Source organism: Grus americana, chromosome 4 (assembly GCF_028858705.1).
Source record: "Grus americana isolate bGruAme1 chromosome 4, bGruAme1.mat, whole genome shotgun sequence".
NCBI classification, from domain to species: domain Eukaryota; kingdom Metazoa; phylum Chordata; class Aves; order Gruiformes; family Gruidae; genus Grus; species Grus americana.
The window spans coordinates 75,204,815-75,232,101 of record NC_072855.1 but is presented as its reverse complement, the minus strand read 5'-3'; the positions used below and the strand labels follow the sequence as shown (position 1 = coordinate 75,232,101).

General features: G+C 44.3%; 1 protein-coding gene across 2 annotated transcripts in view; it reads left to right on the top strand.

The window, feature by feature from the left end:
• Positions 1–27,287, top strand: part of FAT4 (FAT atypical cadherin 4) — a 191,528-nt gene that overhangs the window by 5,429 nt on the left and 158,812 nt on the right. The window lies entirely within an intron of this gene.

Genomic DNA, 27,287 nt, shown 5'->3' with positions numbered 1-27,287 from the left:
TTAAAGATAACCTTTCAGTTGGTGTACCTCAAACTGTTTTCCTCAAAGCTGCCTCTTAGAAATTTGAGAGGCTTACGCGTAGCACTTAAATTTGCATACCGTAGGCACAATGTTGGTCAAATTTTAGGTACTAAATACTTCGGGTGCTAAAAGCTTTAATCATGAGCATTTTGGAGTTTTGCATGCCTTCTTGTTTTAGCAGGTGTTAATTATTTTAAGTCTTTCTATTCCGATGTGGATTATAGCTGAACTTCTTTCACCACAGTCATCGTGTCAGATTTATTTGAGAACTGGCCAGCTCCAAACAGCTCATCTAGTGTCTCAAGTCTTGGATGTGCTTGGTGTCCCTGCCTGGTTAAGCACCTCAGATAGGTCTCCTCATGCATCTTCACTTTAGGTTACTTCTTTACCTTCACTGATGAGTACGAAAATGGTCTTGTTTCTGTTCTTGGATGTGACAGATGGTAAAAGTGTAACGTTGAAGCCGGCAGCTTTCCTTATCACAAAGCCGTTTGCCTTGGTGTTGGCTGAAGGGTCTTTAAATGTTCTCTGCATGACTAGCTTGAGGAGCAAAGGCTTTGAAACATTAACTGCGAAGCGCGAATGTTTTTTTGGCTCTGTCTAGTAATTGAGCCACAGAGCTGATCGTTTACACCGTTCTTGCTGTCTTCTGCGGGAAGACTGAGAAGCCTGGTGTGCGGGGTGCCTTGTGTTTGTTTTAAGTTGCACCATCTTCTGGAGCTGCCTTCTATGGGCCTTTTAACTCTCAGTTCCTGGAAGTTTGGGGCTGGCATCGCTGAGCGGGACAACCAGCAGAGGATGCTGGTAGCGTGTAGTGGTTCAGCCGTTTCCCTCACCAGCTAAGCGTATTACCTCAATACTGCGCAGCCCTGTGCATCCCAGGCGTTACCCCCAGCTATGCTCCCTCTTGGGAATTACGTCTTAGTTTTGATTCACCAAGGATACTGTGGTGGTTTGGGTTTTTTCTTTTGATTTTAGCAGCTGTGGTATTCCTAATTCTTACTTGGCAGCTGTAGCTCTTTCTCTTCATAGCCACTTTTTTGTTGTTTTACTGTAGTTTAAGGGTGATCTGTATAGGTATGTCATCTTACTCTCCTGTACTGGCAGTGACTGATGCTCTACAAGTAATTGTTAGGCAGGGAGTTTAAGCACTGTTCAGACTCAAAGATTTCTTAGCGTGTATACAAGAGCTCATCTTGGTGTGTGTGCTATGTGCTGTGGATTATCGTGTTTTGAAGAGCAAATAGGAAGGAGGATAACCTGTTCTAGTAGCTGCTGGTTTAAATAATGCGTGCTATTTTTATGAGAAGATTATGTTCTACAGGTCTTTGTTACCCCTGCTAGTAATCTGTAAAAGATTAAACCATTATAATTTTTTCTTTGATTATTATTACATCATATTTTGTCTTGATGGACAGTTACTTTGAGGGTTAAGCCTTTGTCAGTGACTGTTTGGATCACAGTCCTGCAACTTTGAGTCTGCCTGCATGACTGAAGAGTTTCTTGACTGGAGAAGGACTCATAGGAGACCCTGTGGCTGCAATAGGCTCGTACGTTGTAAAAGTATTTAATATGAATAGTTGGTGAGTGGGGAAGAGAACAACCATTGGAACTTTAAACAAATTTTACATTGTTGAATACGAACCGTTCCTGAAATTAAAAGCAAATGTTTTATTCTGTAAAGAACATTGAAAGCAATAGTTGGGAGCTAGGATTTCATATTACTGGTTGCATCTTTACAGCTTCTAAAATGCTTCTTATCCCAAATGTAATTAGCTTACTGTGCTTCTTTAGAAATATATTATAAATTACAATCAGCTATCAACTTTAAAAACCATAACCATATGCAGTCTCTCTCTTGACGGATTTAATTTCTCTGGAATGGCTTTTGCTGTCCCACGCTTGAACAAGAACTGCTACAGTAAGATTCTTTGTGCAAGCTGACCGTCAGTGGGCGCTGAATAAGCAACGCAGCTTTTTTCCGTGTTGCTTTTGGACGCTGACTTTTTTTGTTCACTGGGGTAGTGGTTTGATGGATCGAGTGCACGCAGTCCTGTCTTCTACTGCCAACCTTCTTTCATAAAAACCAGAAGAGCCAGCACCCAAGTGATGTGAGTGTTAGCTCTTATCTTTGGAAACCCACCTTAAAACATGCTCTGGTACTAAAATCTTTGTGCATCAAACATGCCATTCAGAAGCTTTAATGTTTTCATTCAATCCTGGTTTTTACGGTGATGGATTGAGGTTTGGTATAACCAGAACACTGAGGAGGGACGATGAATTTGCATGAGCCTGTAGAATATATAAAGCCACAAAACTTAAGTGTTCTTTTGCACACGATGTCTTCAACTTGTTTTTGGTATGTGGCATGAAGCCTGACTGATTTTTAGATCCCCTCCATGAGAAGTAAGTTGTAAAGCATTGATGCAGGCACGCAGACAAAACCTGATAGGTACCGCTATACCTGTCAGTTTTCTGAGCAAATAAGCTGTGTGGATATAAGTTCTGAGCAAATAAGCTGTGTGGATATAAGTCGTCTTTGTTTGTTTTCTGGGTTCTTCATGAGGAAAAAAAAAAAAGCTTGGGCTTTGTGTAATTATTATTTTTTTTGCTTCCTTCTCTTATGAAGAGTAATTTGGGTTTTGTTGCTGAATCTGGTTAAAGAAAAGGGGAAAAACCAGTAATGGGATATGCATAACAGTTTCTCCGTTCCTCTTCGCTGCCCTGATGCCAGGCATCATCTCGATTGCGCTGTGGCGCGCGGGAGAGCCACCGAGCGCTCCGAGCCACCCGGCGTTAAACTCGCTGGCTGAGACTGATGGAGAGAGCAGCCGTAGCGAGAAAGTGAATAATCTTTTGTCTGACGTAGGCTTTAGGAATGGTTTTGGGCGGCAGGTACCTGGTGTGAAATAGAGATATTTACAGCTTCGGAACAGTGACTAGGCTTTGTCTAGCCAGCAGGCAGCATAAAAGAAGAGCAGGCTGGCGTGAAACCACTTACTCTAGAAGTGAATCAAACCATGTCCTTGAGAAATGGTGTGATCCCCCCTCCCCTCCCCCCCCCCCCGAATTCTGTCACTAGACTCTACAACTCTATCTTTTTTTTTTTTCCTTTTTCCTTCCCCAATAATATCAACTACATTGAAAAGATCCACCCAGTGCTCCAACCGAAAGTCTCTTTCTCATCCATCCCTGGGGTTTTCCCTGTAGGCTCAGACTATAGATCCGCTGATCGCGTGGCTAGCAGGGCTGTACGCTAGCCCCCCCCCCCCAAAGAGAGGGGCCAAGGGAAGAGCCAGGCAACAGCAGGACTGTGGTGAACCCCCTTCTGAACCCAAAGCAGATGACATGTCTGGAGACTGGAGGTTTACGTTAGATTTTCAGTAAAGCAACAGCAGAGTTTAGAAAACAAAGAACAGCTTATTTACAGTTTTGTGGATTTGTTTATTTTTTTTTTAGCACCGTTTTTCATATTTGCGTACGTTTCTGTGCTTGTTTTTACTATGCGGAGAGGAAAGCGGGAGGGTTCAGAAAAGTGCAAGTTGTGCGGTAAAGCTTATGCCTCAAGTACCAAATACCTGGAGATCTGCAAAGAAAACCTTAGTGCTCGTTCCGTTGGACGTTGCAGCTACCTGGTGTGATTTTGGAGAGTTACTGAATTGGAAACCTTTATTTTGGACTTTTAGCCTATTTCTGTGTAATCTACAGTGGCAAAGCAGATGATTTGACATTGTGTGAACGCTTTCTGTGATCAGTCTTAGTTTTTCCCCTCTTGTAATACTCATTAGGTGTTGCGCTGCTCTTCTCAGATAAGACAAAAATAACGTAGCTGTCCTGAAGGGACACCTCTTTGTTCTGTTTGCTATTTTATGCCTTTTTATGTGTTTCTGCTGAAAGAAAAAAAAAAATTCAGCAATTGCTTAGCTCCTTTCCCTTGGTTCTCCAACGTAAAATGCCTTTTAACCTCGTCAGGCAGGACTGAGGGTTTCACCACCGTGATCTTGTGTTTAATATAGAATGACTAATGCCTGTTGGCATCGCTTGAAACCCGTGCGACCCTTCGGTCCTGCCTCCCAAAGCAGCGACTGTACGCTCCGGAATCTTCCGGGTTGGTCGCGTGTTGTACCCTGTTTTCGGCTGGCAGGAATAATAGGAGCCCGGGGACAATACCTCATCTTCTGCGCTGCGTTTCTAGGGATTAACCAGAATTAGACAGAGTCTCTAGTTTGTGTGTTTAACCCTTCAGCGGATGGTTTCCTTGGAAGGAGCAGCGGGTTTGCTAGGGACCAGCGAGGCAGAGGTGTGTATCGCGTGTGGCGAACGAGAGGGTAACAGTTTGGGAGGTGAGGCACGCGTGCGGTTAAACAGCTTTCGTGTACTTTAAATAGGTTCATAGTTTCCAAGGGAAGGAGAGGAGGGTGTAAATGAGGAAAGGGTATAAACTTCAAAGGAGAGATTTAGCGAGGGTGTCGATTTGAAAATGGAAATACTTGGAGAGGCAGATCGATGATCCTAGTAGCCCTTTTTACCTGCGGATGTTAACACCCTCTGAATAGAGGGGTGATTGTCTTCGTTTTCGGATGGGGAGACACGAGGCACCGGGTTTTCTTTTGCATTTGTGCATTCGTAGTTGCTTCTTGTGCTACGTTTCATGACTGGCGCTGTTGGGAAGCTTGGACTTCCAAGCTGGGAGAGGCTTTTATCTCCCAAATCCATAGTCTAGGAAAAAAGTGTTCTTTGATCGGGCTAGATTTTAGACAACGCTTACTGCTGCAGGATAGTAAAGATCTGGACGTTAATGAAGACAGGCAGAATGAACGGTCCTCTCCTGGAAAGAAAATCGTAGGACGTTTCACCTTGATGCAGCGTGAACTGCGGCCGTGGCCGTAACACCACGATGTAACTGGTTGATGCGGAGCTTTCTGACTCAGCCCAGCCTAGGTGCCGTGGCTTAGCCAGCTCTGTGTCGCTCCTGCACCCCGCGGGTCCTCGCTGGACCTAGGAGTGAGATGGAGGTACTCAAAACCCGTCTCCTCCGTTGCATGCATCTGCTGCAGAGCTCCGGAAACCCGGGCTAGGAAAGGGGAGATGCAGCCAAGCAGGAAGGACACAACACGTTGCAGGAGAGGCTGCCCGAGCCATAGGAGCGTGCTGCATCCCTTGTGCCGTTTGGGCTGGGTACCGCTTCAGGGATGTGACAGCCCTTCGAGAGAGGGAAAGGGGCGAAACATTGAAGGCGTTACTTTTCTAACCAAGCTGCCTGACGGTGCAGGGCTTTAAATTTAGTACGAGAATTTAAAACCCGCTTCAGAGAAGTCTTATCTGGCATGTCTCGTATTTACCAGTACAAATAAGAACAATGGGGTGCTCCTTGTATTCATACTATTTATAAATCGTTTTATTCTTTAGTGATACATGGCACATTAATTGTAGCTTGACAAAGGAAACTACTTATGAAACGTTTGAGTAAACAATGAAAGTCTGCCGCCTTGTCCCAGCTCCAGTTTTTTGGTTTTTTTTTTTTTTTTTTTGTTCCTGGTGCTGATATTACTGATTCTGAGAAATGTGGAATTATTTAAGTTGTTGCTGTCACTTGCACTGATCTGAAAAGGGATCTCTAAGTTCTCCTTGAACTAGAGTGGGAGATGAATGTGCCTTATGTTGAAAACCGTTCCAATCCAATTTGTGGGTTTCAGTTCAAAGGTGTCCCTTTTTTCATCCTCTTTCATTTCTTTAATGATTCTGCCCTGCTACATTTTCTTAATAGCTAGAATTTCTCATTTCTTTGCTATTTTAGCAGCCTCTGGGCATTTTTGCATGTGAGGTCACTTCACAATTTTTATGTCAAAAATCACTAGACTTTAAAAACAACATTCCTTATTATGGAAAATATTATTTTTCATGCGTCTCTAATGCAAACACTAGGAATAATAGCCAAAAACCAGAGCAAAACTTTCACGTGCTTATTTTTGCTAAGTGCTAAATTCTTCATAGAAATCTCTAAATGATTCTTGGGTTCTATCGATGTTAACAAGCGAGTCCTTTTCCACGTAAAGCGATAGCCGCCCCGTGCTGCTGGAGCGCGAGGTTTCTTTCCACACGTCAGTGCAAAGTGAAGCAATCGGTGGCTGTCCGCTTAGGAGAACTGCAGAAGTTGGTCACCAAAAGCCTGCCCGCCCTCTTGGCATCTCCAGCTCCCACCGCTGGCTTTACTTGGGTAAGACCTACGTCGTCGTTGGCTCCTGAAACCTTGGCTATTGTTTTCCCGTTTCCTGTGCATATCTTGAACCTCGCGACTGCATCTCATCGGAGGATGTTCGTACCCTTTTGACTGACGGAAGGAGGCTCCAGACGTTTCCATGGTCTCTCCTGAGTCTTTTCAGAGGTTGGATGTCGTTCAGCCACCGCTCCAAGGGCCACTTCCCACCCCTCCAAACAGCAAGGCGCCCGTTTAATTTGTATCAAAGCAAACCCTTAGCGTGCCGTAGTTATCCTGGTATGGTTTATTTTAACTGTGTCTGGACTAGGGAGCGGCACTGCTGTTAAGTCAGTTTGGTTTCTTACCCACGTAATTCTGTCTGTGCAAAACCTGCGTGTAGACAAACCCCAATACTCTGGGGTTCTAATTAGAAGAGAAAGTTACGGTGACTAAAATTGAAGTAAAACAAAGAGTTTTCCTAACGTATTCTCGTGGTCAGGAAAAGCGATGCCAGATCGGTATGGTACATCAGTACCGTACTGATTTGTTTCAGTAAATTTATAGCCTTGCTTCCCTTTGCCAAGAATAATACCAGATATGTTAGAGAAACTGTGTCTTTGTTTTACTATGAAGTTTCCCTCTATTCAAATAAATCTTATTTTTTAATTAGACGCTTAGTCTAGACTGTCACCCAGGTTTGTTGTTGTAGTGATCTGTCTTTGTTTACTTCCGCAGCGCAGTAACATACCAAAAGGACAGTAGGACAGATGGAAACCGATAGCGGTGCTTGCACTGCAAAATACATATAGTCGCCTTAGTTAATGCAAAAGAATTTCCAAGAGCCTATTATGAAGTGGTAATTTATGTGCCAACAGCTATGCAAAAAGTAACGAAAACAAGCGTTTGCCTTAGCGTTTCGTGTTCTGCAGTCTTTGCACACACGCACCGTTAATAGGCTGTTGCCTGTATTGACGTAGCGATCTTCAATTAGCGTATAAGGGTTCTATTATGTTTAACGCAGCCGTCCAGCTCTACAGGCAGAAAGGTGTGCTCGTGGTGAAAACATTCAGCAGCTCCTGAGGCTCAGACAGACAGAAGGAGCTTTGGGGGCTCCTTCTTTTGGAGAAGAGCATCTTCTCGCTGTACCTCGCGTTCCCCCCTCTCTGCCCTGGAGGTGACATCCCTTGGCCAGGTTTGGGTTCCCTGCGGTGAGGGAAGCTGACTCCTAAGAGCCCCGTGAAGTTGAGCTGGATCCCCTCCTAGAGCTGAAACACAAAGAAAGGGTCTTTCTCACAGCTCTTTAAGTGAGACAAGTGGGAAAAGCTTTGAGATGTGCCGTATGGCTAGTACGTGAAGTAGCACCAGTGTTAACGCAAAATCATAACTTGCTTGATTTCGTACATCTGCATTTTCCAGCCTCGTGGCTAGCTACGCTCTTCTCAATACACACGTACGCGTCAAAATAATTCTCTCTTCGGCCGCGCAGTTGGATGAGCTTGGGAAACACAACTGGGTCGAGCAGCGTTGTGGTTTTCTCTGTAGGATCTGCCCGTAGCGCCTTCGGTGCCCGTCGGGTGCCCGTCTGGACTGCCCCCAGCCAGGAGTCGAGCCCCAGCTTGCCATTGCGAGGAAAGCAGCGTGTGAAAGGCAAGGGAAGCGTGGCAGCGTGACTCTGTGTTAGGTTTTAGGAGATTCAGAAGGGGAACGAGAAGGGTGCGCTTGTTTCTTCCATAGTACCTGTGACGCAAGGTGGGCGATGAAGGTTCGGAGCAAAGCCGTCGCGTTCGGTGCGGTGTGCCTGTGCCGCACTGCAGTACGTTCACTAACCTGAACGCTGACGGTTTGATGGGGGGGGGTTATTTTATTCCTTTTTTTATGAATGTAAGGGAACGCGGAAGCTGCCGTTTCACAGGTGGCCGTTGGTAGGTGTCTCCTGTGCCTCTGCTGCACGCCGCCGCAGCGTGGCAGGATGCGAAGTCCTCCTGCCTGCCCCGGGAGCCGGGCGTTTGTACCGGTCCGTGCCCCGCGTCTGCGTGCGGGGCGCGTCATCCGCTTGTTTAATTCTGCGTGAGCGGCACTGAGCAGACTGATGAGCTGGAGACTTCGTGTCTTACGTGTTGCTGTTGACCCCGTCGCAGGCCCTTAGCTGGATATATCTTCTGCGGGGCGGCTTACCGGTACGGAGCGTGCTGCCGCTGGTGGGAACGGAGCGCGGGTTTGCGAGCCGTGCTATGAGAGCGACCGCTTTCGGAGGTCTCCATCGCAGCTTCACGACTCGGTCCTGTCCTCTGTCCCGGAGAGCGGAGCGGGACCAGCCCGCGGCAGCCGTGCGCCCATCCTGCCCGCGGGAGCAGGTCTGCGGTCCTGCGGCGGGCGTGGAGCTGCTCGGGGATGAGTCACAGCTCTGCTCTGACATCACCGCTGGCGCGAGTTTAACGCCCGCTATGAAGTGACCAAAGAGCAAACGGCCACTTTTCACGCTGTGGGTTAAGCTAGTGAGTGTCAGTTGGGAAATCACTGAAGTTTTTTCCTTAAGGATTCCTTTAGAAGTCTATTCAATTTTAACACTGCTGGAGCCTTTTCAAGATGTGTTTTTGTCTAGAATATGAATGAGTAAAATATTAACTTACAGTTTTAAGCAAGCACTTCATATCTAGTCCTCTTTGGGTTTTTAGGCAAAAAGTTTACTTTCGGTAGCTGCGGCGTTTCTTGAAATGCAACCCAGGAGAAGACTATTATTTCTAAGAATGTGTATGTGCTGTTTCACCCACCCAAATCCGTAGTCTTCTTTTTAAGCTGTGCTCAGAATTTATATCCCGCTTGGACCAAACGAATGTCAATAGCATCCAACGCTGGACAGTGCCGAAATAAATTCGGCAGTAGCAATTGGCTATTCAAACAAGAATTTGATGTGCAGCATCCTGAGGCAGCTGGGGAGAGAAACAGCACAAGTTTGCATCCCGGGGCACGTATGTATATTAAGATAGAAAAAGCACTACTTAAAGTTTTAAGCTGGAGGCGTGGGTTTGCCACAGGCACTGCGTATGGGGAAATACGCGGTTGGGTTTCCCTTGCAGCGTGCTAGGAGAGAAACGGCTGCTTGGAGAGCTAGAGAGGCAACTGAGTTGAGGGCTTTTCGTGTCAACTCCTCTTTGGATCGTTTTTGATAAATTAAGAGAATTCTACTGCAATAGTTCAGAGGAACGAATAAGATGCCTGAGCTATGGTACGCGCTTCTGTAGGATACGTGCTCAAAGCCTGAATTTTCCGTAGGGGTTTTCTTCTATAATATTACACTTCGGGTTTCCTGGTGCTTTTCTCCATGTCACATTCTTTATTCTTTTCAATACAACAAGTCTTTTGAATCCATCAAAACGTCATGCTGTCTGAAATATGAAGACATGTTGCAATTACAAGGCTGTTTAGAAACAGGTGAACTCAGTAGTTTGTTGCACTCTTATTCTTTTGAGACCCGTGTTTTTGTTTGTGTGTATTTAAATGATTTTTTTTTTTCTGAGCACAACTCTCTTCTCTGTGAAAGTTGCCTAATAAAGTTTTTATGCCTCTCTGCTTTGAGAAAAGCACTTGAGCCTTTATGATTTCAGTGAAAAAAAAATAATTACTGAAAATCCAGATTTTTAACCCCAGTTGGGTCATGTCAGATTGTCTGGAAACTAATTAATGGCGGTGGTGATCTTATATGAAGTAGAGGGTTTCTTTCTTTCCGCTATTTTCTCCCTCTAACAGCACTCAACTCCTGCGCTTCTAACTTTCAAGGAGTCAGCTTGTTTCATTTTATTTTTACGTATAAATTCCTTAACTCCAAATAATTTCTCTGGTCGGCACTGAAAGTTGCATGGGTTTTATCATCTGTTTATTTCTCCGCCTGTGTTATCACGCGGGGTTGCAGTTACTCAGAATAAGGTGAAATGGTCGCGTTGAGAGCGTAATTAATTAAACATAAGCGCCGATACCTTATGATTTCAAGTCCTGCAATCGGCAGACTGAGAACGCCGCTGGACCCGTGCGCCGGTGGAGAGGGGAGGAAGTGGGAGTGGACGTTTTCTTGCGGGGCAGGATGATATTGGGTAGGAGCAAGCTGCACGCACGCCTGCCAAAACCCTTGGATCAGACTAAAGGAACACAGATGGCTGAGGCTGATAAAGGTGTCTCTTATTGTTGTGGGTTGTGTGTTTTGGTTTGGTTTTTTTCTGCTCGGTACTGTTTTGAGTTTTTGTGTTAGAGAGGGGTAAGAGGGGAGGAAGACGACTGCATGAATATGTTTATTTTAATGCATTTGTGCAGTGTAGGAAAGAAGTTGTATAAATTCAATACTCCTGCATGTCCGTGCTCAGTAGGATGCCAAAGGCTGGAGCTAAGCCCTCCTTTTAGGTTTCTGTAACAAATGAACAATAACGCGTCCTCGGGGATTTATGTCGTGCCGTCTGACCTTCGCTTCTTATCTGCAAATAGAAAAATCCCGCTGCAATGCTGAAAGTAGCTCCTAAAAATTGGACTGAGAAGCCTTAAAAGCACGTGGCTGCCGCTGCCCGTAACCAGCCCCAACGCTGGCTCGCCTCTTGCACGGCCCCTTCGTGCCTCCTTGTCTCATTTATTACCCTGATTATTGGTTTATTACCGTGCTTTATGTGATCTGCGTGTATGTCTAAACATGTATAGACGTGTATATACGCACATAAGTATAAATAATATCTTGTTGTCCGCGGAGGTAGTGCCGAAGTCTGTCTGCATTTTTTTGGCAGAGGAGGAAGCCAAGCCACCGCAGGACAGGGATGTGTAAGGGAAGAGCAAGTCCCACAGACTCCGAACCTGAGCAAAGGCCAGTCCTTAGCGTTTGTTATTTATTGTTGTAGAAATTAACCGGTCGTCCCTATCGAAGAATGGTATGGCTGAACTTTCAAGTTGCTTGCAGAAATAAATCATTGTCACCAGACATAGTGGTTGCTCCAAGTCTGTTGGATCTGTTACACCCATGAGCAACACCATCCATCATGGCAGGGCTGAGGAGAAGGGAGTAGAAGTGAGGCCCACTTTTTTCTTTTTTTTTCTTTTTTTTTTTTTTTTGTCTTAAAGAGGCAATTTCATTAGGAGGCTGCAGAAAGATTCTAGTTTTGTAAAATATGGTGGAAGTGTTCTCCCGCTTGTGACAGCTGGAAATCCACAGGATGCTCTTGCTGGTGAGCATGAAAGATGGTACTTGAGACTTCGTGCTAGGGCAAATAAATTTCATTTTGAAGATCTCTTTCAATTTGCAGTCGTTAAGTTGAGATATTGCAGTTGTGTTTTTCATAGAAACTGATATATTCAAAGCCTAGTTGCAAAGCCATACTCCTAATGGTATACTGTGAATAACTAAGACCAAACTTCATCCAAACCAGTGCTGGTTTGGTCTATTGTCTTCTAAATGCTCTGTCTCTCCTTCCTTGATCACCCCCTATGTATATGTTTTTAAAATAGACATTGAAATACTTTTTTTTTTTTTTTTTGGGGGGGGGAGGGAGGAGGAGGGCAGTAAAGTTGCTCAAAACTGATGGAGGGAAGACAGTGTTTCATTCTGAGATTGTGTTATAAAAATGAATGTGATTTTTTTGATGCCTTCAGGCATGTGCAACCAGTCTCCTCTATAAATACAGCATAATATTATGAATATTAATTGTAGCTACTACTATACAAACAGAAAAATAAACACAGCCCAGCTACATTCCCACTGAGGAAAAAAAAAAAAAAGCCCTTTATATGAGCAGGAAAATTCTACTTTTTTTCCGTGAAAATGTATCATTGTTATTACAGCTTTGGCTCTATAAAGGACGTATGAGCATGAGAATCTGGAGTTTATAAAAGAAATTATTACTAACAGTGGACTGGCTTTTCTTTGAGTGATGCTAATTTTCCATCACTGTAACTATATTTTATTTAATTAAATTACTCCTCATTTACATTGGTATAACCAAGCAGAAAATGAGGCCCCGGGTAAACGAGAAAGACCTTCTATTTGTGTAAATTAAAATCTATATTGAAAGTGACACAGGGTAAAGACTAAACATCTAACAAAAACCTTGCCTTTGCCAAGGAAATAAGGAAATCAAGACGTTCTGCAGTCTATAATTAGGCACTTTACATGGATGTAGCTCAGTTAAAAGGAATATAAGACAATGGTAGTAGCACAGTACTCCAATGAAAAGAACTAGTGATAAATTATAGCGCAAAGTAGGCTACAGGACAACTTAATGGAGAACAGCGTTGTAGGAGCCTCCGCCGAGAAGTCCATTAAACTCTAGAAATTCCTTTGTAATCATATGCGTTGCGCGCTGTTAATATCATTTAAAAACTAGCTTTATCTAGTATTAACTAACAGTTCTTTCTGTTGTAGTGTAGTTCTAAAAAGACAAAAATTAGCTGCTCCCCCCGCCCCGAGTCAGGGGGTACGGACTTGGTGGTTACGTAGGTTGGTAAAAAGAACGGAGAAGCTGTCTTAGGGAGTTGGGTGTGGGCATGTAAACAGCCTAAATATTGTACGTGCGCCACATCTATTCCAGCTACTACTAGCTGCTTGCGCTTAGGAAAAGCAAAGAACAGGAAAAGGAAAAAGAAAAGAAAGCAGCACTAAGAAGGGTTGTGTTGATAGGCCCCACCTACATAATCTTACTGGTTTTATCTTAATGAAAATATTATTTAAAGTAATATTTCTTGGGAATAAGAACTTTTTTTTTATGGAGAGAAGATGTAGGGTTAGAAAATGTAGCTGTTGAGAAACTTGAGTGTGGACGCACTCATAAAGACCCAACTACAAAATCCTGTTGTCTTCGCTCCTCTGGCTAGTTAGTTGGACACCAGAAGGACCACCACTGTAAAGCTAGCAGAATTTGACCTTCTGATAGCACCCAGACTTCTTGTAGGCCATCTCCCAATTTACAGGAAAGTCAAATATTTCTGATGTAAAATAAAATGGGCTGCTCACTAAAATGGGAAATCCTTGAGAAATGTTTACACGTGTGCTGTGGGGAAGGACTTCACCAAAGGTGGATCGAATGGAGCTGTTTTCCTCTCTTACTGCTGTCTGGACCAGCAGTCCTTTCAGTTGAAGTGATGGTGAGTTTTGGAGTCACTTGCAAGCTCTCCTCCTCTGCAACTTTTCTCTCTCAGTATTTGCTTAATGTGGGGACTATAGCGTTATGATTGAAGTATTTCTTCATTTGGCTCTCCAGATGCATCTAGCGCTTGTGGTGGAATTCAGAGCGTGTAACGTTAGCCCTGTAAGACTAATAAGACACTTGTTGAGGCTTCTGATATCTCCTCCAGGATGGACAATAGATCCCCCAGAGGCTGTCCTTCAGTGGCAATCAAGAAGGGGAACCTGCCCATCTATCGTGGGGTGGGAGACTCGCCGTCCCAAAGTGTGCGCTCTGCGACCTGCGTGCCTTGCTTAAAGTAAGCCGCTGTATTTGAGATTTGGCTAAATTTGGGTAGTGAATCCTACAGTAGATGCAGGTTTCTGTTTACATCAGGAAGAGTGACCAGCAAATGCTTGTAGCACGCTTGAGAGCAGGTTGGTGCTAGCAGGTCAACCTTCCTGTGGCCCCCAAGTTGACCTGCAGATGGAAGGCTAGGACATAGACTGTCTGTTCAGTGGTTCACAAACCATTGGTTTCACCAAGTTTATGTGGCAATCTCCTCTTTAGAAGCAATTCAGTTTATGAATAGTTTTTTAATTTTCATTCAGGAAAGTTGTATTGAAAAAAAGAATTGCTTTTAGTAGGCTGAAAGATACTGTCTTTCACCACCCCTCCAAATATTTATTTTAATATGATTATAACAAATACCTAGCTGTCTGTGTATTTCTTCATTTAAAACCCAGAAGTCTGGTGTTTAGAATAAAGGATTCTGAAACAGAAACAGTGCGTTTAGATTTCCTTCGCGACTCCCACAGACGTTGATTAATTGGGACGGTCAGCATGGCTTGCTTTTAGAAAGGAAAATGCTTCGTGATATAAGTTCTTTTTCTGTCGTCGTCCCCCCCCCCGAGCATATAAAATGCTTATAAAAGAATGTAGAAATCGGGCGGTTGGAGTTGTTGTTGTTGTTGTTGTGCACAATAGAAACACAGCTGAATATTTCACAATATACTATATATAGCCAGAAACATTAATTTCCATGTGATAGCTGTCAAGACCCGAATATAATAGTGCATGGTCCAAGTCATTCGGTGTGTTTTGGAGAGAAAAGCTGTCATTCTCTCTAGGTTGTAGATAAAGTAACACCTTTATTGAATGATTTACCCAACAGGGTTTTTTCACGTGTGTTGCAACACTGGAATGGAAAACCAGGTGTTTGATAAGTTGTTATCAATTCTAATGACCTTGCTCTGGCTTAACGTTTCTGTACGCCTAGTGAGAAGTAGTGAGAATCGAGACATGCCCTCTGTGAATGTGGGAATGTTTTCTTTGGTGTCATCGGGGGAAATGAGGGAACGGTAAGGCACCCTGTCTAACGCGGCTGGCGATGGCTGTCACGTTCCAGTTGCAATTCCATGTTGGTGGTGGCTGCCAGCAACGACTGCAGCACGCTGAAAGGTGTAATTAAGCATCTCTTGAATGAAGCCTACATAATATTCGCTATTTCTTCTACCAGGATCAAATTCAACTCGGCTGAAATTACATTTTCAAGCCAGCGTAACATATAAAATTTGGGCATATGCTTTTGGAAAACATGTTCTTGAGATTTGTTATATTAAAAGATTTATCTCTTTATTTGTCTCTCTAAACTGGGATTTGATTTTTGTCTAATGGGATAGTGGAATGACAGTGAGCTGCTTTTGTGCTTTAGGAAATTATTTGCTTTTACATCACACAAATCTCCTGAATTATTTAAGAATGCCTCCTTCGCACGTGGGAGCCTGCAGAGGGAGGGACCGGGACCGGGACCGTAAGAGGGTCGATCAAGCTGGCATGAGTTGGATTCAACAGGAGCAGCCCAATGTATGTCATAGATGCAAACTTTTTGGCGATACCACGATTGGTGAAGCATCACATTTTTTGCTCCTATTTAGTGATATCAGTTGCGTTTTTCGGTTCTTAACCTCTCTCAAGACCCCTAGTTTATTTTTTGGAAACTTGTATTAGCTGATAGTAATTGTAAATTGCTGTGATTTTTTTTTTTTTGCCTGTGAAGAAGAATAGTAGGATATAGCTGTACGATTCACCACAACTTTTAAAATACAAACGTTTATGTAACGTTGTGGTAATCTTGAATCCATTTAACAGATGTTATGTATAGACTGCTGTGCGAGTTGCAGCAGGGTAGTTTCAATGTGGTGACTTGAATTTATATATTTTGAAAGCTGTACCCTTTGTAAAACTACTTTACGAATACGGCTCGGTGGGTTTACACAGTCGATGCCTGTCAGTAGCTTCCAGCTCAATGGTCTCGTCTGAGACTCCTAAAAGTCATTTTCCCTCTAAGTTGTTACACTTAACCAACGCTGGTTTCACGAGTGCCAGCTTGCGCACACCTAAGCGTTTTAAATGTAGTTTTATCTTGATGGATGCTGGAATTCGGTCTCTTACAGCATGCGAATAGCGTCACCAGAACAATTTACAGCTTCAAGTCTGAGCTTAACGTATAGCTTTGAGGGAGTGTTTGTGTTACAGGCTGATAGGTTTTGTCTGGCTCCCCCGGCTTGCTCAGACATTGGTGGGATGGTGGCACGGTGGTGGGATGGTCTGGTGGTCTCTCATCTTGAGGATTTACTTTCTTTTGAGGAACCTAATTCTACTCCAGGCTGGTTTGTATTAATTTTTATTGCAAGAGTGCGTTTATTTTTCTGGAAGTGGCCTGCACTGGCCGTTAGTCTCGAAGCTTTCAATAGGTTTGGAGCATCCAGGCATCTCCTAGGACTTGGTTCCTTTCTTGCGTGCCTGTTTCGGATGGGAAGGGGTACCTCTGTGAGGCTGGACTTTGCTCTCAATGGGAAGGGCCACTGTACTGTATCCTTGACGTAACTGGAGCCACAGAATAACCCCATTTTTTTAGAATCCTCTCTGTACTGAGCCTTCATGTATTTGTTTTAGTTTTCTATAAAATTCTGTTATCTGTCCTTATGTCTTTTTTTAATAGAGGCGTATGTTTTTCTTTATCAAACAGAAAACCATGTTCTTCATTTCTGTGTTTAATAGCTATTATTTTGAAGCCAGAAATGTTGTAGCAGTCAGGTTTTAACTGCGTCTTGCAACAAGCCTGCCAAAAAATAAGGAATTTATCTAAGGATGTAGTTGGTCGTGCAACCGCTCCTTCCCTTCACATGCGGACCTGCCTGGGTGGGTGACGGCATCCGGGAATGAGTGGAATGAAGGAATGCAGCTGGATCCCAAGGCTCCAGGAGACGTCAAGGCTGTCCACAGCCAGGGCTTCGGTGGTCACTGGGGATGAGCGCTTGGCCCATTGCAAGGTGATTTTCCCCAGGCACAGAGCGCTCCTGGTTACGGAGGTGGATCAACACCTGGGTCCCTCTTGCAGAGCATAGGGAGCCTCACCCAGGAGAGCTGGAGAGAGGTGGTACGGGCAAGGTGTTAGAAAACGGGGAGACCTATCTATGGTGTCACCTTCCCTACGGAAAGAGGTGAAGTGGAGCCCCCGATCCAACTAACCGTCATCGCTCGCTCTGTTTATTATTTCTTTTCCCTGCCTTTGCCCTGGCTCCGAATCCTGTAGCCCACATCTCCAAAGCATCACCTTGGGAGGAAAGTCAGGCGGGCCACGAACTCACTGCACGCCTGTGCCGTGATGCCGGGGGGGAGCGGTCGCCCGAAGGGAAACCATTGCCCGGTCATTCCTTGCGTAAGAGCGCAGACCTTGACTCGAGAGGGTCGCTTAAAAACAGTGAGGGAACAAACCTTCCCTTTAGAAGCCGGGTGCTGGTTTGCCTTGCTGTCGTACTCTAGTTTTCTCTGTCGTCGATGGTACTCGTGGGTACTTTACTCCTCTGTTAATTTCCAAATGCTGATTGTGTGTGTGTGTGTTTATTTTAGTGTGCAGTCATTTGTATTTCTTGTTTTTATTTAACATTTCTTCCTGCTCTGCTACTGGCAGCAGCATTTGATTTATTTCTGTGATTAATTCTTATCCCTTTGAAATCCACGGAGCCTTTAAAAAAGAAGAAAGAAATCCTAACAATAATAGTAGCATTCAAGCTCCTTTATCTTCATTTTGTTCCAGTGCAGTGGTGGATATTCCAAATTCTCCATGGTAATAGAGAAGTATTTCAGAAGCAGATATCTTGCCAGATCTTTGCATTTTCATTACAATTATTGCTAAGGAGAAAGAGTACTTTATCAGCCATAGGCTTTGTAGCACCAGAACATGGATGTTTAAAGCTGATGCAAATGAGCGTTCTCTTTCCATTGTGAGTTTACTGCTGAAGTAGTGCAATTTTTTTAAGAACCAAAGATCTTTTCTTAGAAAAACTTTGCTGGCATCTCTTTGGTAAGCAAGCGGCGCAATGCATCCCTGCGGTTTCTTACAGGCAGAACAGAAAGATCGCCTTTACTCGGCCGATTTTGTTACTCGTGGATTATGTGCATTAGCTGTTATCCCATTATATGGTACATTCGTAACTGTTCTGTTCAAGGTCCGAAGTAACCAGGTTGGGACTGCGTATAGTCCCGCTGACACGAAAAGAACACGCACAAAAAAAAGACCTGAGCGTTTGGCTACTGCAAGGACGAGTAATTAACCACAGAGTTTTATTTATTTCAATCAGTTCAACATTTCGTTCTCCTTGTATGTTCCACCTGCCCGACTGCTAGTCTCGGGTGGGCATCTCCCCTCTGTGGCTCCACGTATCGCATCTGGTCTCAGCCGCCAACGGGGAAGTGATTTGCTCCTCCTGAAGGTTCTGCCCGGTCTTACAGCGGCGTGAGTGAGGGTTTGTTCCTACGCCGTAAATCTTACAAAAACAAGGGTTGGAAACAGCGCAGCTTCTCTGCATTAATCAAAACCACGGTCAAGTTGCAGTAACAAGTACATTTCTTTTCCACAATAATGTTGTGTTTTTATTTTGCTTCAGTCTCTTAATTTAATCCCATAACCGAGATCCTACTTTGGACTGGACTTAGAATTAGCGCTTGTAGCCTTAAATCATTTTAACATCCATTTATTCTACTTAGACAATTTACGGGACCAACACACTACCCTTTCAAAAGAAATAATTTCATGTTTTTAATCCAAGTTTTCTTAGACCAAAAATAGTTCTAGTTGAGCGAAGGGTAGGGCTGAATGCAGCACTGTCCTTGACTGGACTAATTACTGAATACTTCAAATTAAGGATATTCATCAAGTAAACCCACGAAAGAAGTGATCTAATAAAAAAAATAATGTTGGAAGACCTTTCATCTCCACTGAGATTACTTCCATGAGTCAGTTGAAAAACATTCACCTTTGTTCACTGACTTTTAAGAAATTAAGCAGCCTGGAGCTACTCGTTATGTCGTAGTTACTTAATACTTGCTTAACTACAGGCTGATGCATCTATAATGCAGAGGATTAATTCTGGATAAATTACATGTGATAGCTAATTCGATATTTAAGACTTCCTTAATTGCCGAACTAAATTATTATTAACAGTGCAATTTAAAAAAAATTAATCATAATAACTAGCATAGTAAACCCATATCCATTCCCTTTATGAATACGGTATAATAACTTATTAAAAATCTGTGCACCTAAAAAGTTTTGCCTGCAGGGCAACGGAGGTTTGTGAGACTTGGGCAGACGATGGGTCCAGCCACGCAGTTATGGCTGGGACAAGTATGATAAGGCAAGGCAGAGCGCATGGAATTGTCTGCGTTGGGCTTAATTTAAGTGCTGGTTTTTATTAGGCTGCTCTTTTCACCAGGGGCTGATGTGCATTCCTAGCAGCATAAGAATATGCACGTTGGTGGGAAGAAGATGGTGATAAACTGTTTCGTGCGATTGTGAGAGTTGAGCCTGGATGCCAGCATTGCAGTCGGGTCTGTATGTGTGTCCCTGTATCAGCTTAATACATGGAATAATAAATAAGTAAAGGAAAAGGAGTTGTTTTGCTCCTTACAGGCTTCGTGCACGTGATTTTTCGTGTTGACCGATTATTTTTTGAGACATCTTTATGTAGATAAACGTTTCAATCCAAATCGTGGTATCAGCTGCGGAAGATCTTAGACATAGCAGCACACATTATGTATTACGTAGAGGACAGCCAAGAAATGGATGTAATCATCCCGTCGTCACCTTTGAGAGACCTGGATGGCTCTGCTGCTGGAGCTGATGTCGCTACTATGCTCCTGACGAGGATGACGTCTGTCTCCATGGATAACGTACTGGTAACTCTTGGAGGTATTGCTGTCTATGCCTTAGAAAGTTATCCTGATAGCTTGCTGTCGCAGCCCGGGAAAATTAACAAAGCAGCAGAAACAGGCTCCCGTAGGGAAGGATAAACTTCTGGTTAAGGTCTACGGCACTGGGCATCAATCCCAACCCGGGCGCTAAGGAGGTTACTCAGTGTGTGCCATGAGAGCTCACCCAAAATGTGTCGGAAGTGTTAGTCACCCGTTAGTTTAAATTAATGAACTTTACAAATTTTGTATTTGGCAGGTTTGGATAGATGTTGCTAATTTTTTCCCGGTAGTTTGAGAGTCGCGTAGAAGCACGCCCCGTGGGGCAGTTATCCATACCAGCACTTGAAACCTCTGCATCTGCCCCGGTAGCTGGGGCCGGTCCCTGGAGGTCAGGGAGCCCCAGGTGGTGCCCATGGTCATGTCTGAAGGCAGTTTTCTGCCCCGCTGACTCTTAAATTGCTTTTCCCTGGTCCTCCTCAGTGCTTGAGCCCACCCTTTTATTTTCACAAATCCTGCCTTGCCGGTTCTCCGCTTTATTCACGGGCTCTCTTGGCAGTAGGAAAACTAATAGTTCTTATTAATTTCAATTCTTAATTTTGATTGATTCCAGTTTTTATTACTTTTAACCGAGGGGAATATTGGTACTAAAGGGTCCCTGGAGATGAGAACTCTGCCAGTTGGATACGGTGCTGCCGTGCTGCTTGGTGTAGTTAAAGAGCTCGCATCACTGGAATGTAATCTCCAAAAGGAGAGCGTTGGTGGGGTCAGTCTGTTTGTGCCACGCTACTTTTGAAGCCTAATGAAGACTTTTGAATAAACAAACTCAATCGTTGCTGCCTTCTAGATCTTCCTATTCAGGACTGAAAGCTACCCGCTTGGCGCTGATGCGGATTGCTGGCTTCTCAATCTGTTAAATCCATATTACAGGATGCTGTGCTATCAACTAGAGATTGTTTAGAACAGGTGGTTCCTACACCAAAAGGATTATAAACTGGTGTAAAAAACAGCAAACAAACCCAAAAGTCAGTAACATTGATCAAGGAGAACAGGGTAAGTGCCATTAACTGTAACGCCAGGGCTCTGTATCGCTGGGCGCTTGGACATCTTTTCAGAAGAAATCTTCAAGAAAACTGTAATCCTATGGTAGCGTTCACAGAGGTTTTTTGTATTTTTTTTCCTGCAGGAGTGAGGTGGTGTTTAGTTGAAAGCAAAATGTTATTTTCCAGATGATTTCTGTGAAGGGGGATGTTTAGTTTAGAGTAGGACACGGTATTTGTGGGTCCACAGCAGGTAGGGTTAAGTCCTGAGTTAAGACTGGGTAGAGGTAAGTCCGAAACGGTGCGGAACAACAGATGAAAGTATGAAAGTATACGTAGGTATGTTCACGCCATGCTGAATGCAACTGGATGGGTGACGGTGAAGTTAGCTCTCGCAGCGAAGAGATGCAACTGCATCAGCTTCTGCGCATCCGGAGCCTCAGTCTAGTGGGATCTTAGGTGTGCTTCAGGAGCAGCAGGACCTGCCCGTCTTCTCTTCTGCACTACCTGAACTCAGGTGTGCAAACAGCTATCTCCTGTAGCGACACACCTTTATTTTGCTACGTAGGGGTTTTTTCTAAGGTAGAAAAGTTTGTTTGCTTCAGTTAAAAAAAAAAAAAAACACCCAAAACCAAAAAACCCCCCAAAACAAAAAAACCCACAACCAACCAAAAAACCCATCAAAAAACCCTAACCGAGAAACAGTGGTAAAAATATTTTACTAGAAGCGGTTAGAAAGATTTGAACGTACAAAACCGAAGGAAGATGTGGTAGTTCAGATTCCAAAGGATGGTGCCCTTGAGAAGAATCCTTGCTACGTGAACCAAGAGCGCTGCAGGGTGTCGTACTGGGAGGAACACCGAGGCTGAGGCACGGAGCACCTGGTATAACTCTGGGGGCAAAACCGGATCGGAGATGATGCCTGCCTGGTAGTAGTGGTGGTGCCTCAGGTGAATGAATATATGAGGTGAGCTGCGATTCACGTAACCTTCTGATTGATGACAAAAGATGTCATGTGGATGTAACTTATTTTCAGTGATTTGTCAGTGTCTACCTGTGCCCCGGAACTGCTGATACGGATAAAGAGCGTTTCTTAATGAAACTTCTTAGGTATTTGTCCTCATCTCCATGTTTCATTACATGTGGGGGTTAACTTCAAATTAGTATTTCATACATTTCGTTTAAAGTTCGTCTTAAACTGTCACAAATAAAAGCAAGTGCTCGGTTGTCCTCGTAGTATAATATTTAAAGGTTTTGGAGGGTTTTTTGTCTTACACGAGCTGTTTTCAGACACATAGTTCAGTTGTGTTCCTGTGAGCTGCGTGGGATTACTCATTTCTTAGAGGCAATCAAGTTTTTCTTATTTAACTTGCTGTCGACAAGTGGGTTTCTTTAAAAGTAATGCTCTTAGAAGCTTATTTGACTTTTGAGGGTTATTCACTTTGTTAGCCCAAACACTAAAACCTTGTGTCCTTGGGTTCTGATTAGTGACACTTTAATAAAGTCATTTGAAGTTCAGTAGACTGAATTTTCCACCTTTTCTAATGTTTCTATGGTCACAGGGAAGCGACCTGTATTCAATCTTTTAAATGCAAATCTTCTTTTAAAAGTTACTGTGCAATTTTGTGTATCAGACTTCTTCATGGGTTACAAAAAGTGCCTTTTTTTTTTTTTTTAAACAGCTACAGCAGTGTCTTTTCTCTTCCTTTTCTGTTTTCCTCCTCTCTTTCTTTCTAGTGATGTGACAGCAATTGACTGAACTCGGGTCTTTTGGGATAACAAAAGATTGAGAAAAATCGTAAAGGTTTTTATTGCTGCACTTTTTTTTTTTTTTTTTTGGCTGGGCCAAGGCAGACAAAGGCCTTTCCACTTGATTAGATAATAAGGCTAACGTGGGCTTTGAGTGGAAAAATATCTTTGCATTCTGCTCTTCTCTTTCCTCCAACCAAAAATAAGAAAGGCGGGGAGTGGGGGGGAGGAGAAAACTATGCCTAATCGGCCACAATTAAATCTTTCACGGAGAACTCACTTTGGAGGAATTAATGCATTTTGTATTGCCTAACAACTCGAGTGAACATTAACAACACGTGAGAACTGAGGGGAAGAAAAATTATGGCCGTCTTTTTTTTTTTTTTTTTTTTTTTCTTCTCCCCCCCCTTTCTTTTTTGGTTCTCAAGGAACAGGGAAGGGCAGGTCATTGACTTGATTTTCATGGGAAGATTGACTCCGGAGCGCTCGCATATCCAGGAGCGGAGCGAGGGGGTATTGACAGCTGGGGTTTGGGGAGGGGAGAGTGCGGGAGCAGTGATTGCGCCACGGCTGCTTGGGGGAAAACAAGGGAGGATGGAAAACAAAGCCCGGAGAGGGAACAGTAGCTGCAGTGTCCCGGGGTCGAGGCGCTGCTTCTCCTCAGTGTGGTGGGTACGTGTTGCGCTTGGACTCGAGCGGTTGTGGTAGAGAAATTTTGGTGTAAGGAAAGGGGCTGCCCTGAAGTGAGAAATAGTTTGCTCTTGATGAAGCTGAAGAAGTTGCACCGTGCTCCTCCGCGCATGCCGTGAAAGGGTACGGGAGATGCTCTTTCAGCCCTTTCATCCCCCTCACTGCTGAAGAACAGCTTGTGCAAAAGAAATTTGGGAATCCAGATGTGCTTTCCCAAGATAGCCTGTAGGACTTGTTAGGAAAAGAACCGTAACTAAAGGCGTGTTTATTTTAAACATTTCTTTCTTCTGACACCTATTTTGTTTTGTATTCGGTGATTAAAAATAATCTGGATGCTGAGGTGTGCTCATATGAATACATCAGTCCACTTGTTTCCCCGTCACCCGCGTGGGTCCAGGGCTTTGTCTGACACAGGCATCCAGACTGACCCTGGGAACGTGGATATTCGTACGGTCTTCTGACCCCTTCTCCTCCCAGGGTAATGTGCACGCCCCGTCCTCCGCTCATTGTGCAACCCTACTGCCTCTGCCACGCACGTCCCAGACCTCCTCCTTCCTTCGCGCTCCTTCCTTCCTTCGCGCTCCTTCCTTCCTTCGCGCTCCTTCCTTCCTTCGCGCTCCTTCCTTCGCCTCCTTCCCACAGCGGTCACAGCCCTGCCTGCAAGACCTTGGCTCCTCGCTTGTCTCCTTCTACCCGACGAATCGCTCGTCTCTCTCGTCCCTCCCTCTACCTCTGCCATCGTTTCCCATTCCCAGCAGCCCTACCCCCAGCCAGGTTTCCTTCGAACGCAGTGGGTTTTCCAGCTTCTTCCCCAGGAAGGTTTTGGTCCCTTTAGAGCATCACATGCAGGATGCAAGATTGTTATTCAAAGTAAATATTTTTTAATTTTTTTCTCCTTTGAGAAGCCGGCACTTCAAGTGACGGTGCAATACGTTAAAGCCTAATCTTGCGAGCTATTACAATACCTTAAACCAAACATAAAAATGCAAATCGTATGTGGTTTTTCAGGTAAAGAAAACACGGCAAGAGCCAAACCAAACAAGTTTGGCCCTTAAATGCTGCATGAGAGAAGGCTCTTTGCCAGTCCTTAAGGCTTTTACCTTGGCGTCCAGGCTCTCATCTGGGCTCCAAAAGGTGGATGTACCCCTCGTAGCAGCCAAGCGAACCCCTCTCCTCGCTCAGGGTCCTACGCTGGGTTGTGTACCCTAGTCCTGAAGGTTTCACCACCGCATGCAGAAAAATCACCACCCAAAAGCTCGGAACCAAATCTTTTTTTTTTAAAGTACTTAGCCAAGTTTTGGCAGCAAAAGCCTTGACTGCTACATCAGAAGTTTCTTCAGTTCGCTCAACTCCTTCAGGTCGTTTAGAACTGGGAAACCGATTGGAAGCTGGAAAAACATGGAGAAAGCATACTTGCCTTATCCAAAAGTAATGACGAAACTGTGTGAGAGCATGAGATCTGCTAACTGTGGGCTTCTGGTGAGCGGGGTGACGAGGTGATGGCTGGGTGTTCCCTTCCAGTCCCTGAGGCCAGAGGAAAGGTACCGAGGTAACCAGCTCACTGCCCTCTGGTAGAAGCTTTTGTCTGGGTAGCAAACCAGTAACTGGATTTTTTTTTTTAAATATTTCTCTGTATTTATCAGTGGGATTACCACACTTTCAGTGGCTGTGACTTCATAGGTGACAACAAAAGTCAAGTACATCTTCATAGTCTCATCTTATAGCCAAATTTTCATTAATTCTTTTGAATTGCCTGTAGTGGGCTTGTGAATATATATCAAGATATGCAAACTTATGAAAGCTGTTTGGTTTATTTAGGTGTCTATATGGTGTTCCTCTGGGACGTGCTACCTCATTGTTCTCTCATTGCAATACTTAGCACTGGTTTAGGTTTTTTACTTGTGTTTTTCATGAACTGCTTAGCTGGTCCTGTATAGATACTTTTTTAAAAATCTTTTTTTAAAACTTCTGAAATTCATCAGCTGAATTTTCCTTTTTAGAAAGCCGAAGTTACCGTTCACGCATGTAGCTCTTTACATGGTTGCTCTGAGTGTGAACTGCTCTCTGCAATGGCATACAACAGCTCTCCAAAGCAAAGCCCCCAGTTTTTGATGACTGAAAGCAAACCGCCCCACACTCCCCAGCACCCAAAAAACCCTGGGGTTACTGGTGCACAAAGATCATACGAAGTGGCTAAGTTGTTGCGTGGGGGGGTTTTTTGGTTTGGTTGGGTTTTTTTTGGTTTTTTTTTTTTTTTTTTTTACCCCTGGCTTTTATCTGAATCCCTGCTTTGCTTGAGCTTTAGAAGTCAAACGAGCAGAAGAAATGCAGTAGCTGATGTGAGATGCGTGTGGGAAGAATGGAAGCTGAAAGATGGGCTTTCTGAAGTTCCTGCCTTCCCCGAGAGACCGCGGGGAGGTTATTCTTTCTGACTGCCTCGCTGAAGCAAAATAATTGCCTTCAGGATGGCCCTGTGGCAAAACACTTGTTTCAGATTATCTGTGTTTTAATAGAGGTTAAAAAAAAAAGAAAAGCAGAGGTAGGGAATTGGTTTGGCTACATTTTAGTGCGTTACGGATAATTTAATAATCATGAATGGCATCATTAAAATCAAACAGAAACGTGGATTCCTAAACATGATGGCTTTAACTAACATGCCGCGTTTCGCGCAGCGGCGGTTGTGAGCGCTGGAACGTAGCTGTGCTTCGCGAGCCCCTCGGTCCCGATGGAAATGGGGGGGTGTCTACGCTTTTCCGCGGTGGGGGCGAAACGATGCGAATGACGGAGGCGGATCAGGCGTTGGCGGGGTCTTGGTGCACCGGCAGCTCGAGGCAACCCGTCGGGCGCCGCAGAAGCGGACTCGAAGGCAGGCTCTGGCAGCAGGTGACTTCTGCCCGCCCGAGGTGCCTCTGCTGGGTATCTCCCGGGGCTCTGCTGGGAGCAAGCCCGCGTCCCGCGGAGGCACGTTGCGCTCTCCCTAGCACCCGCCGTGTCAAACGCCATCCTCAGCCCGGACCTGCGGTGCCTTAATCGATTAGTCCTGGGAAGCGCTTCCAACTGTAATTGGTCTGATCTGTAATCTTATCACCTCCGACGGCAGATTATCCGTTTTTAGCTGATTTGCGGGCCGGCAACCTGCACGTCCCAGCAAGTCGGGCGCTGTCGGGTCACTGCTGCTTGCGGCGTTTCTGTAGCTGTCTCTTTCCCTGCTGGCAGCTCAGCACCCCTCTAAACCGGGGCAAATAATTGACTGGAAGAGGAACATCAGGTCAGGAGAAGATGCCATTTGAGTGTTCAGAGAAAGCTATGTGTTATTGCTGCTCGTTCAAGCAAAAAAAAAAAAAAATCCGCTTTCATTGAATTCGGAGTGAGTGTATTAAGATGTCAAATCGTGGTGCCGTGTGTTGTAGATAAACAAATGTAATGTAGCGACGTTGCATTAAATACAGCAATAGCTGTAAAGAACCCAAGGCACAAAAAATGAAAAATTCATTCTTGCTAATTAGTGTTTCTGCAGGCAACTGCCGTTTTGATTCCAAAGCTGTTTCATAGCGTTATGGCTGTTATCCAGTGTATTTTTTTAACTTGTAGCCCTTTTGTCTGAAGTTAAATGAAAAATTTCAGATCCGACCCATTGTGCACATTTGATGAAATTTTTCCAACAGGAGAGCAGGGTGGAACGTCATTCCTAGACACGTGTCTGTATTTGTCAGGACGTCAGCAGGACTTCCAATTACTTGCCACACCTTCATTCTGCCCCAATACAAAAATGCGGTAGCCAAAGCATTTTCGTTGCCAGCCCCCTGGCTCTGGACCTTCCTGCACCCCGCACTCTCTGACTCTTTGGAAAGCCTGGGGGTTTTGTGTTTCTACCCCTTTCTAACCTCTTGAGCCCTGAAAGGATGGAATCTCTGATTTATCACTTCCATTGTTTGTATTAATCTAAGCCTTGAGTAGATCTATTCTCTATCTTCAGCTTTTATTACTGATAATTTTCCCAAGTTGCTTGGCATTTATTTTTTTTAGCGGTTATGTGGTTGGATGTTGCAGAAATGTAACGTGGTGTGTCTCCAATTTTTCTGAAGTTAGTAAAAATCCCATTGCCTGCAGTAGGATTACATGACCTCGAAGAGCAAGCTGATTCTCTGTGGAGTTTCTCACCTTTTCCTCTGTGCATTATGAGAACAAAGGCACATATTTCTA